Here is a 12,386-nt window from a genome sequence, read left to right as displayed (position 1 = left end):
GATGCATAATAAATCGTTTTGTATTTCATCATGTGGCTATGAGGACTATGAGTGTAGGTGTAAATGTATAGCATGTGTACTTTAACCTATTTGTACAATGTAGCCATGTGGGACATAAATTAGTGAAATTTCATTTAAGTATCATTAGTTTAACTGCAATACTAGACTCAGTTCTTACCCAATTAATGTAACATATTTCACTAATGAAAGTTAGTGGAACATCATGGCCCTGCTGCAAGATCTGCTGTCCCTGCTGGCAGCTCCAGTGTAGTACTGGTGGACAACACCTTGCCTGCTGAGGGCCTCTCATGGGCTCTGAAATACCACATACCGTTTAATGGGAGCCAATTCCCACTGAAGGTTGCCATGCTGAATGTTTTTCCATCGTAGCTGGTTTCAGCAGTTGCACTCAAACTTCTGAGTGAATGAGACACTATCTTGCAGATGCTGTTGTCGTTGTATAAAGACTGATGTAATATTCTATTTGAATGTACCTCTTAGAAGGGAATATGATCCACTTCAGAGAAATAACACCATCTTGCTCTGTAATTTTTGGACAGAAATGACCAAACTCTTACTAAATGCAGTCAAAAAGAAAATTTGGCATTTTTGGAGGATCTCTCCAATTTAGAGGCAAAGATGTGTAAGAGCATGTCAAAGGCCTTAGAGAAGTTAAGGTAGGTGACATCAGTTGTTCTTCCCTTGTCCACCAATCCAGTCACTATTGTAGAAAGCCAACAGATTCACCAGGCACGATTTGCCCTTTGTGAAATCATGCTGGCTGTCTCTAATCACTTCCCTGTCATCCCTATGCCTTGCTGTACCTTCCAGGAGGATCTTTTCCATGATCTTACAGGGTACAAGGTGAGGCTCTCATGCAAGCAGAACAGGCACCTCCTGTCACAGTCTATACACATCATGACATGTGAGGAGGCAGACAGGTGGGGTTTTTTAAGTGTTGATAATTTTTAGATATTGAAGGAGTTCCTTTGTAAATTAATATATTCAAATAGAAACAAAATTCTTAATGATGTAATGTTAGTGAATGAGGTGCAGCTTGTGACAATTAATGTGAAGGCTCAGAGTGCTCATTGACACTTCTGGCAAAGTCCCATATCTGTTAGGACTGCTATTAACTTCATTATTGTTTCAATTGGCTGTAAAGGTTTGGCATTCCATGGAAGATTGGTACTTTCAAACTTGCAACAGTGACATCGTTGTGTCAAAATACAAAATTCTGACAGGTAATGAAACAGTGGCATTTGTGGCAGCTTCATTTGAGTAAATAGGTAATAAGCAGACCTTACTACTCAGGGGACTATGTGATTTCAGAATAACTTGATTACTTGACGTTTCATCAAAGGGCAAATTAAATATTTAGATTTGATAAAGCTCTAGCTGAACTAGCTTCTTTGGCATCTATCACTGATGGTGTTTAGCTTTATCACCTTTTTTCTTTTGCAAGGAGGTTTTTTTTGTTTAGTTTTCGGGGTAGAATTTTTTATATGTGATATGAGGAAACTCTCTAAGTAGCTTTTTCTCTTTCTCTGCTTTGCAATATATCAAGTTGTATCCCTGTTGAGTACATGATTTGATAAAGCTACTGCACTGCTGTCATACTTGTTTTCTGAATCTGATTGGCAAAACTGGGCAACACATTAAATTCTAGTGCATAGCTGGACTTCACTGTGGTGATCACGAAATTAAGCACAATGTGCAAGCAGGTGAACATTCCTTTAAAAGCAGCCTATAAAATATGCTGCCTGTAATGTCAGTAAAAAAATGCCAATTTTGGTATCGGTGTTCTTTTAAAATATGTACTGTGCTGAGGTTGTCACTCTGAATTCAAGGACATAAGAATGGAGGTGTTGCATAAAGCTGCACGATCGGCATACTTGTGAGGCTGCTGTGGCTTGATTTTTCAGAATCTGGCATGCTGTGCATTTTAAAATTCCCTAGTCATGGATGAACTGTAGTAAATGTAATTTTGTAATTGAGGCCATGTAAGTTAGTTATTCTACATTTATTTTTAACTTAATTTTTCAATAATATCTTGGCCAGGATCAAAGAAATGTTATTATCATGCAAGGAAATAATGCACTGTTTGCTGAATGAGGCAAGTAAGCAGAAAAATAGAAATTGTGCCTATTTTTCTCACGTATATAATAATTGGCATGTATTTCATGTATTAGTGTGAAGATTATGCTGTCTACCATCTGCTTAAGAGTAAAGGAATAATGGTAATGGTGAAAATATTGCTGTTTCCTTTAACATATGAAGGTGGATGAAAAGGAAGAAATTGAAGGGCAGCTATCACTTTAGTATGAGCAAGCCCAGCTCAGACAAAGATTTTTGGGACAAGAAATCCACAGATGAAAGTGACGAGACCCCCTAATATTGTATCAGCCATTAAAAAAATACTTTTTAAAAATAAAGGCTTGTGTGAAATACATAAATTACTTAACTCTGCTTCTGCCAGCTGAAGCCATGTACTGGTTTTGTTTTGGACTGCCCATGTGGAAGATTAAACTTGCTGAGTTAATTTAATCATATCTTTTACAGCTGTGGAAATTGAAAGAGCAAAATGTTGCAGCTAACTAGTCAGTCACAACTCCATTTGAGAGATGTTTCCAAGTTGCTCAGAATTAATACATTTTCAAACAGTGTCCTTAAGTGATAAACCTTGGATGAGCTGTTTAAAAAAAAAAGATGAGAAATATTATCTTTGTGGTTGAAATCATACTCCAAAATTGGTAAATGATAAAAAATTATTTGGAATACATGGAATTACAGATTTACAAACACAAGGAGAAAGACTTCAACCAGTTATTGATTCCTAAGTTTACATAAAATGGTCAAAATGTATAAATTAAGGGTTGCAGTATTACTATAACAAAAGGACATTAGTTTGATTTTCATGGCAAAAGCTGACCTATAATATACTCAAAGTAATAATGTTAGTGGGTAATTGTTGTATTTATTTTTTTTTCCTCTTTTTTTTTGTTGGTTTTGTTGTTGTGGTTTGTGCTGTGGGGTTTTGTTTGGTTTTTTGGTTTTTTTCTTTTATTTTTTTTTTTTCTTTTTTTTTAACCTGCAAAAGCTAGAAATTTGCCAGTGGTTGACTAATGCTGCACAGGCATCCTTGCATGGCCATCTGCAGAGTTACTGTCAAGTAATAAGTTGTTTGCACAGCACCATTGTTTCCATTATATTGCCCTTTACTTTTGGTATAAATTGGAGTCAAATGATAAATGGGTTGCTAGAAGGAGTGGGTCAAACTATGAAATGATTGATAATTAGAAGATATGCAGGATGCAAAGAACAAACTTAAAGGACGTGAACAATCTGTCCAATTCCTTGCTTTTTTTATATATTTTTTAAAAATTTTTATACAATACTGAGGTAGAAAGTCAAGCTTCTGTGAAAACTCAGATCCACCCTTTGGGGAACGGAAGAGACAGAGCATGCACTATTTTGATGGTTGTTGGTAATTTGGGGCTGCCAAACCAATGCTATTCACACTGACATCCTGTCTTTTCAGACAATGAAGTAATATATTGAGGTAATTAAAGACAATTGCTTGTAATAGCAGAAAATTACTATAATTGTTTTGTTTTCCAGATAACAAATGCACAGAATGCATAAATAGTTATTATTCCATTATGGTTAATGTCAGTGGAATGAATTTAACTCAGTTTTATTTAAAAATCCACAAGGACAGGTTTCATCCTTATGTTAAGCAGTTTGACGTAAGCCCATCCTTTTCAAAAGCTTGTTCAAGTTTTGTCACACCTGTTGATCTCAAATCATATATGCAGCTTGAATGGTAATGGACGCTTTTTTAAGGTTTTAAAAAGAGGTTAAATTAATCTTGCAGTGAAAGAACAGCAAGCTTCAAAATGCTTCTGCCTTGTAGTGATTTCATGAGGTAACTCCAAGTCTATTAGAAAACTTGGTCACTTGTATGCCGTTTCCTCATGTTCTGTGACATTTTTCCTCCCAAAATTGGGAAGGCCTTTCCTGGCAGAAGCTGGTTTAAAATCCATCTTAAAAAAACAATCTTTCAACAATTTATTTTGAGACATAGTTGGGTGTGATGCAGCCAAGAGGTCCACTGAATTTTGAGTAATCTGAGAAGTTGTCACAAAATGTACAGCTTTGCCTATACCATAGGGTTGCTGTTCAATTAGGCTTCTTTTTCCTTTGTTAATTATTGTGGCTGACATGATTCATCAGTGTAAAGAGCAGTCATTCTTATAAAGGACCTTCAGATCTATGTTTGTTGATCTTTGATTTTATCAATTTAGAGGTCATACATAGTGAACACCTATGTTGTGTTGAGAATTAATACAGATACTTCTGATATGGTTCATACTAATTGTACCATAGCCAGTTTCTTTATGTTACTGATTTGTTTTTCCCCTGAAGTATTGCAAGCTTTGTCAAGGTAAACTTTGGTTATATAAATAATATTGCCTATTCTAAAAGCATTTCACTTGTTACTTTAAAAACCTATATCTTTTAAGTGACATAAAAATATCTGTTTAGATATGATTGCAGCTTTTTATTTAAAGTGTTCAAACCATCTCCAGTTTTGCATGTTAGTGAGGTCCCTATCTTTCAAAAACTAAAAGTGAAAGGCAAGGAAATGGTTTGAGATTAGATGAATAGTTATGTTAATGATTATGAAATAGCACCTGAGGAATCAAAAAAATTGTGATACAGGGGTATCAGGCTGGTTTTCTAAATGCTGATGTTTTGTTCTCTGACTTAAGCAGAAGCTGAAGATATTTGGAAGATGTGAAGCTGTTAACAGTTTCCCCACCTAGGCCTTGTGTGTGTGTCTATGTGCTGCATTGCAGTCTTGATCTCAAGGGATAGCGCAGATCACTGTCCTCATAAAGGACCAGTATCGGAAGTATTTAAGCAAGTTTCAGTCCTGAAGTTCTGCCCCTGGCAAGGAAGTTGTTTCTCTGTCCTCATGTCTTCGAGTTTCCTGCTGGGCTTTTGATGCTGCTTTTGCAGCAGGTTAGCAGAAGGTGCCATTCATACACCTGAGTGCTTGAGTTTGAGTCTTGACAATAAGTGACAGTAAAACTAGAGTGGATATCACTCTGTCAATTCCTGCTTCTTTTGGGGTTCTACAGCAAAATAGTCCACTTCCAAATGCACATGGACAGAGTAAGTGCTCTTTCAGAAGTTTTTTTTGGTAGAGGAAAACAACAGAAAAAGGACTGGGCATTTAGTGCATTAACATCAAGATGCACTAGAGGGCCCAGCCTGCACATAACCATTTTCCAAGAAGAAAAATGGGTATTAAGCTGATGGAACTTTTGAGAAATTACAGCAAAATTAGGAGGAGAATGAACTGTCTGAAGCCAACAGAACTCAAAACAGGACCAAATGTGGAGAAAGGTGATAGAGTGACAAATGCATTCAACCTGAAAATGTAATCAGACAAGCATGTTTCTCTGCTGGAGAAGGGATTTAGCAACTTTGAACTCAAAATCATGTGATTTCTTCCTCCTCCTGGCTAGATTAAAAAGGGGAGTGATGTTTTTAATATTATATCATGCTTAACAAACCATTGCGTGCTGTGTCAAGTTCATTTTCACTATCATCTCTGGCTAATAACCATTGCTATCTGTAGTGTAGCCTGAAGGTGACAAGAGATTTGAATCATTGTAATTAGGCACTCATCATACTGCAGAAAGATACAACTATCTTGATGAATCAGTATTAAAAAAAAAAACCAACAACTCTGTTTTTTTTCTTTGTTTAACTGCAGTTGGTGCCTGGGAATGTGAGAGTAGAAATGAGCTCGGCAAGAACTGAGGCAGTTTCCTCAGCATGGCAGCTATTGTCCTGTTCTCTATGGAGAAAAAGTTGAGGTTTCTGTCCCTCCAAGTCCTGTTGACACCTTCAAGTGTTCTTGGGCCTCTCCCAGGTTTTACTTGACAAACATATTCATATGCCCTACTTCTTTTTGATTTTGAGAAATACATAAGAATTCACTTTCCACACTTAAGCAAGAGCTATTAAATGAGTTATTGTGTGTCTTTTAGAATCGTAGCTCCAGGGCATGCTTTTACTATGAAGCTGAAGTGATGAAAAAGTGGATCTGCTCAGCAAAGTCAGGATTGTGGTTGGATATGGCAGAAATGAGGTAAAAGGAACTTTATCCCTCTAGTGAAAGGCATTTCCATATGTAACAGAATGTGGGGTTTTTCACCACCTTTATTACAGCTGCCTTGTATTAATAATTAGGTTTTGTTCTTATTCTCTCCTACATTTTAGAAAAAGTGCAGAAAACATTCCTGAAATATGTATGGCTTTCACCAGGTAGAGGTGCATTGCAATTTTTACCTTTTCTTTCTGGGAACAATGAATTACCCTTCGTTCTTTTTGTTTGGAGATACATTATCTTATCACTCATCCATGCATCTTTCCTCAGAGCTTGGATAACATTCCTTTTGATTAAGATATTAAATTGTTTGAAAATGAAGCAGGGAATGGCATTTATTGCCCAGTAGCATGTTTACTGTGCAGTAGAGTCTTGTCATAACCACAAACTGTTGGAATTCAGGGTCCTAATGCCAATTTGTAAGTGCTCTAGTTTTCAAAAGTGAAATGTGAATACATATTTATGTACTTATTTTAGACAGTGGCAGTTGCAATGGGATAACGTACTTCAGGAGGGGCACAGTAAGTCATTTACCCTGTGTTACTACCCTATGAACTACGGATCTTTCAGAGTTTTGAAAGATGGGTATTTTTAATGAATATAATATACAGTTTTATAGAAAAGAAAATAAAATTTTAAAACCCCTGAAAATAGATGTCAAGCTATTTTTTGTGAAAAAATTACTTTTCTGGAGTGAGCAAATACTAGTTCTGTTGGTCATGGAAACTTTGTCTCTATTGAATTAGAGTCTAAATTAGTTAATCTGCATTGCTGAAATATTAGAATGAACTTGCATTTGCAACCTGAGTTGTTTAACAAGAAATGTAGCTAAGATTTTCCTGTCTTCAGATTTAACACCATCTCCAGGTAACACTCTTAGCTGATAGTAGCAGCCATAACTTCCAGATAGACAACAGATGCACTTACATTCAGAACAGTGTTATTTCCCTTCTTTTTTAATCACCTCAGTCCTGTAAGCAAAATCTGCTGAGTAAGGGAACAGTGTTTTTCTTTCATTACCTGAACAGACAACTGATTACAGTCTGCCTGTCACTTCCTGCATTTGTTTTTAGAGCTTGTTGGCTGATTGCATGAATAAAGCAGAAGTCTTAAAAGCTCTGTTTTGTGGAAATCTAAGGACATCCAAATTGGTACTCTTCTTCTGCAGGCTGCTCAAGAAAATGCTGTGACCTGAGTGCAAGGATTTTTGTTGTTGTTGTTGTTGTTTTTTATTTGGACTTTGATAGAAATCATTAAATATGTACTCACTGATGGCTGAGAAAGCTGCTTGTTCCGGATCAGCAATAGCGTCCTGTAGTGGCAGAGAAGAGGAAGGAAAAGGGAATTTAAGGGCAAGGCTACAAAGAAGTGAATGAGCTGAATGTAGACAGTATTTGGGAAACTTGAGAGAAAAGTAAAGAATCTAATGTGGAGGTTTTGAAATATGAGGATGACGTAGTAGTGTTGGGCTTGTAGATCACCAATCCATAGAAAATCAGACAAGTTACAGAGGTGTTCAGTCTGTATGTCCTTTGGATTACAACTTGTGTATGTTGTGGCATACAAGCACATTGAAAATAATACTTGTTGCCATTTTGGTTTTAGTTTGGTCACTTACTCATCATGGGCAATGTTTTCTGTGTTTTCTGCTGACAGAAAAATGCTTCCTTGTTCTTACATGTTGATATATTGCTTCGTTTAAGAGAGAATGCTGGTGTTGTCTTTAGCACAAATGATGTATGCATTTGCATGTCTGGAACACTTTCAGAGTTTCCCATTTGCTTTTATCTCCTCCACAGAATGAGCATCTGTTTTCTAGTTTATCTTTTCTGAAGATCAGCATAGATTGTTGATTGCAGACAGCAATAAATTAACTTGTCGACTTTTTCCACATTTCATGTTTATGTTATATATCTGAACAATGTTGAAGATTTATGGAAGACTTTAAAAATTAATCCAAGGCATAAATGTTTGAGAACAAAAGCTTTTTTTTTTTCCCCTAATGGCCTGCTACATAAGATTGCATGTGTCTTTTTAAAACAAGCTTTTAAATTTTAATTGTTGATGGGTTTTTCTAGTGATTTATTAGACACCTGATCTGGTGTAAAACTGCAAGTGTATCATCATAAAACTAAAAACTGTTGTCATCGTTATTCCCCTAAACCAGAAAAACAGAGAATTTGAAAATTCAGTGTTTATTAAGGTAAAAAATACGTTTTTTCATGTTGTGTCCTTTAGTTTTCTTTTAAAGGAATTTACTTTCAAATTACTGTCTTGCAAAATAGACTTGAAAACCTTCTCTGTATTCACAATCTTAATTCTTCATTAATTTATTATCTGCAATTACTGGATAGGTGAAAGAAATTTGTAAATTTGACTTTTCCAGTAGAATCAGCTGAATGACTCTCTCTTGTACTTGAGGGCAACATGCTGGTTTGTTTTCCAGTTGCAGTATATAGAAGCAGTTCATTTCTTGCCTGTCTATTTTGTTTAAATATTCTAACCAGAACTAACACTTTGAACACGTCAGTGTTTTGAGCTGGAAATATTACCCAAACTAAGCTTTTTTACATAAGCATACCCTCAGGTTTGCCTCTTAACCCAGTACTCAGTGTGTTCTTGTGAGCTTAAAGTGTAGGAGTCAGAAAGTGATGGAAGTACGCCAAGTGTTTGCACAAGAAGAAAATACCCATTTTCTGTTCTCTGTGAAATTCCCCCTTCAGTGTTATCCAGACAGTGTTGGGCTACTCAGAAGGTATCAACTGTTTCTCTGTGTTCTGGACTGCCAGGGAATACATGACAAATACAGAAAATTTCTTTGTTTCTTTGGGCTTGCTAGAGAATTTTGACCATGGCATGTATATGTTTCTTGTGGCTGTGCAGTAGTTCAGGATAGACTTAGGATCACAGAGAGCATTGTATCTCCAAACAATAAATCTGTCATCACATTTACATTTACGTTGGGATGTGGGTGATGCATAATATGCAAAAAAGTTGCTCATGTATCTGAGCAATCAAGAACAGATCATTCCTCTATAAAAACATCTTATTTGTTTTTTGTCAATGTGATGGTTGTGTGATTCTCACATCAAGTCTCTGTCGCTTTTGTAGGCTGTTGGATGATGCAATGTGCTGTGCCACTCAGTCTGCAGTGCAGTGCCAACTTTGGGGCTTTTCCAAATCATTTTCTTAGGCTTTGTGTGAAAAGAAATAAGTCCAACCACCACCTTAAAACTTCTGCAAAGAAGTCTGTTCAGTAGTTGACTTGATATTTTGTGGTATGGAATCATGGAAAAAGAACTTTATTACTCTTTAAGTGTTGATAAAAACAGCTGCATTAAATAGGATGCAAGCAAATGTTTATCTTAAATAGAATACCAAATTCTCAGAAAAAAAATACTTAGTGGCTTCTTCAGAGAGTGTGGTTTGTGGAGGTATCTTAGGATGAATGCTTTTTTTTTGTCTGCAGTTTTCCTGTAAATTACATAAGTGAAAGTTAGGTACTGTACAAAGTGCAAGGGAGTGAGAATGTCTGAAAAAGCAGCTGTGCCACTGAATGTTGTTTACCTTGTATTGACTTCATCATTTAGAACAACAGAGTCTAGGGAGGGATGTCTCTGTCCTAACCGCTCAGACCCCTTGTCAAAACCAGCAGGGCAGAGAGATCGACTGTCCTCATATATGTGAATTTGCGTCTGTTGTTTTTGAGGGGCCACTGTGACACTTTTTTAATGTGTCTGTTTTTCTGATGTTGGGGACCACGAGGTCTCTGTGAGCACGCAGCAGTTCATAGTTAACTTCTGAACCGCCATCCTTGCAGAGCCTTCTCTGAGTTCAGATACATCAGCTGAGGTTTAAAACCACAGGAGGAGATTTTCTGCTCTGCTGTGGAAGGTGGAGCTGGGCAGCCTTTGCGTGGTTTTAGTCTTGCTGGGAGCTGTGGTAGCACTTGGTGCTCTGGATGGAGATGTTCCTGAGCTGGACTTGGTGTGGCCAACCAAGGTACCTTGCATTGGCAGTGCCGACACATTGAGCACGTCATCAGTGCTTGATGTAGCTGGAGCCAGATTCCCACTGTGCTTTCTTGGGCACACCGGTATACCTTAAGGTTATGATGCCGCAGGCACTCCATATTTAGGAAGACTATTTTAGAACTATTAATATTTAGCCCAATACAACTTTGTCTAAAATTAATCAGACTGTGTGTTGTAAGGTGTTTGTCAGTCTTATACATCATGGCAACAATGGAGCAAACAAATTCTGTTTATTTTTGAAACAGACCTTTAGACTTAAAATAAGCAGAAATATCAATAATACCTCGTGGCAATGTGGAAACAAACTGCATAAATCTTCCTCTAAGACTAGCTAGGTAACTTTCCTTCTATTTAATTGGAAGATATGAATGCCAAGTGTTTTCACAAGTTTTTTGGAGTGAACTCTTGGATTCCATAAGAAGATAACTAGGCCAAGTACTTTTAGCAGACAAATTTTGTTTCTCATAAGGCATAAACTATTTCCTGTCAAGCCACCTGTTTCCCTTTTTATCCAATGTGTTGGTCTGAGGGGTCAGAGGAAAATCCAAGGAAATTTTTTCAGGAGTTCAAGGGAGCATAAGGCGGTTTAAAAATAATACAAATGACAGGCATTTAATTCCTTCTTTTTTCTATGTTAGTTTATTACATGTGTAATTTCATTTATGTCCTTTCAGATTATAATCGATTCAAAGATAATTTTTCTGCTTGATTTCTATTAAGTGGTAAAAGATGCTGAGAATTTACCAAAAATCGAAGTAGGCCTTTCTGTGTGTGACTTTGTAACAATTTTCTGAGAGGAAAGGTAGGGTCCTGTCTCTAGTTCTCTCCCCTGCCCTGCCACCTTCCCCCAAATAGGACCTTCCTTTTGGCCTTGGGCAGGTTGGTTTTTTTCCCCCATTGCTTTACCATATAAACTTGATTACGTCTCTGAATGCGATTTAAGGGATCCCTAGGCAAGGGGTAGGTCAGACCTGAAAAAGGAAGACTGTTGTTGCTCCCTAGGAATGAATTTGGAAGTTTGCCTATTTTCTCAAGGTATTTTTTTTTTTTCTTTTGAAAGCAGCATGTAATTTTTTCTTTGTGTAGTTTCTCTGTTTCTACTGGAATGTTCAGAATGTTCACCCCTAAGTATCTCATAAGTTTCCCTGTCTATTGAACTTTAAGGAGCTCTTTTAATCGTGTTTTCTTTGGTGGTGGTGTTTCTTTCCCTATGGCTGCTTTTGTCTTAGAATTTGTCTTGAATTCAGACACTTCTTCAGAGAGTTCAAGTATTTTTTTTTTTTATATGGGTAGGATTGACAGTGTGAGGTTCTCTACTATAACCATTTCTTAAATTGCCCTATAAACTGAAATTGTTTTGTGTGTTTCAATGGGCCAGGGGCTGTATTAGTACCTCCTTTGCATGTTCTTTGGATTCAACGTATTATAAACTAGCAAAGGCAGTGATGTTAATGATGCTAGCTGAGAATTCAGCCTATTTGGTTTTGAAACTGAGGCTTTCAAGGTTTTTTTGAGTGGTTTTAAGGGTACTTTTTAGGTGTTAAAAAGTAGAAAAAAAAATTACCATTACCGTTGTGATCTTCTCCTCCAGGTCCATTTTTGCACTCAACATGAGTTACCTGAGTCTTTGGGAGACTAGGAATAACCAGCAAAGTCACAACAATGGCTGCTATGAGAACACAAAAGTCCATGAGAACTGTAACACATTTTAAAATTATTTTTTTTAGATCCATAGAAAGTTTCACAAGTTTCGTAAGTAGAATGGTAAGAAGTTCCCTGAAGTGATGTTGGTTTTTTTTTTGGTGTTTTTTTTTTTTTTTTTTTTTTTTCTTTTTTTTTTTTTTTTTTAAAGGCATGTGGTAACTCAGGTTGAAGAAAAATATGGGCCTGGAGGAGAAAATTTAATGGGTATTTTTTCCAATGTAATGGGTATTTTTTTCCGTTTTCTAACATATAAATTCTAAATATTCTTGCCTTGTTAGGATTATCTTGATAACAAATAAACTGTACTTTTGCTGGTCAGTTTTTTAAAATGCTGCTCTCTTGCACCTCTATTGCTTTGTGCAACCCATCAGTCACTCTTGTGAAAGAATGGTCATGATGGGCTTTAGCAAAGTTTTTAAAGTTGGTGAGGGTAGACTCCACTGTTCTCAAGGTGAGAGTCACCA

At 36.6% G+C, this 12,386-nt stretch overlaps 1 protein-coding gene across 43 annotated transcripts in view; it reads left to right on the top strand.

Annotated features, from left to right (window-relative positions):
* WDPCP (WD repeat containing planar cell polarity effector) overlaps positions 1-12,386 on the top strand; it is a 156,617-nt gene that overhangs the window by 8,700 nt on the left and 135,531 nt on the right. The gene's annotated exons all lie outside the window — the stretch shown is intronic.

The sequence above is a fragment of the Columba livia genome, chromosome 3 (assembly GCF_036013475.1).
Source record: "Columba livia isolate bColLiv1 breed racing homer chromosome 3, bColLiv1.pat.W.v2, whole genome shotgun sequence".
Lineage (NCBI taxonomy): Eukaryota > Metazoa > Chordata > Aves > Columbiformes > Columbidae > Columba > Columba livia.
Note: the sequence above shows the minus strand (reverse complement) of the source record. Positions and strands in the feature narration are given on the sequence as shown.